We start from the raw sequence: 1,236 nt of genomic DNA on the forward strand, positions 1-1,236 counted from the left end.
CTGTTTATTATCAGATTAATAAGAAGAAAATGTCTCTTTACTGTTTAAGAAAACATTTTATTACTTTAACTCTAACACAGTTCTGTCTCTCTGAAGGAGGCCTTCTGTGTTCAAGGTCAAAGACAGGTGGAACGGTCCATTCCACCCTTAGGTGACCACTACAGTATCCAGGGTAATGTCAACATACCACCAAGAAGGACGAACCACATCCAACAGGATTAACTGTGGACGCAAGAGGAAGCTGTCTGAAAGGGATGTTATGGTCTAAAACAAGGTGTTTAAGTTTCATTGTCTAACCCCAGTATATATTTCACAAAAAGTAAGGAAATTTTATGTAAAGAACAACTTATTGATACACATAGGGCTTTTTCTAACATTCTTCAGGATCTTTTGCTATTTTTTCACAGATCCATGGGTGAAAAGTTTCACATGAAAGGTCATTCCATCCTGCACTATTTTTATAGCTTCCGATTTCTATACAGTCTTCTTCCCCACACAGTGGGTCTCCTCCACCATTATCAGGTTGCTCGTCTCTCCAGTACCTGCAGGTCAGATAAAAAAAGAATTAAGACAAATATATATGCATATTTTTAGCCAAATATATCAAAACTGATTGCGGTTCTAGTTGTTGTTGTTGTTGTTGTTGTTGTTATTGTTTTTCCTAGAAATAGACATTTTGCTTTAAATGGCTTGATAACTCTATCTTTGATTTTTTTTTTAATGCACACATTTTGTTTATATGTAGAATAACATCAGGGTCCTCCTCACCATCTGACTATCATTGCTCACCTTTAACCCTGCTTAAATAATTTGGACTCCTTGGTTGAATTACAAATAAATAATGAGTTGGTTAGCAATAAATTTTTTATGACTTTTACACAAAACAAAACAAAAAACTCAGATTTTCACATGGAAGCAAATATCCAAACTGAAGATTATTACTTTTGAAACAAATGGAAAAAAAGAAGTACGGTAATACTTACGCCACCTGCAGGGATGTTCCATCTACCCACTTCCAGGATCCCTCAGTTTCTCTGTCAGTCAAACCAATCCATGTTAATTGCTTGGTGGATGTCAGGAGAAAGTTCTGTCAAACAGCAACATGAAGAAATGTTGAGTGTGAAATGGTCTGAGTGTTAACCTGTAAAATTTTGTGTAGTTTATCAGTTTACCTGATAAAACGTGTGTGTGTGTGTGTGTGTGTGTGTGTGTGTGTGTGTGTGTGTGTGTGTGTGT

The sequence above is a fragment of the Austrofundulus limnaeus genome, unplaced genomic scaffold (assembly GCF_001266775.1).
Source record: "Austrofundulus limnaeus strain Quisiro unplaced genomic scaffold, Austrofundulus_limnaeus-1.0 Scaffold8, whole genome shotgun sequence".
In the NCBI taxonomy this organism is placed as follows: Eukaryota; Metazoa; Chordata; class Actinopteri; order Cyprinodontiformes; family Rivulidae; genus Austrofundulus; species Austrofundulus limnaeus.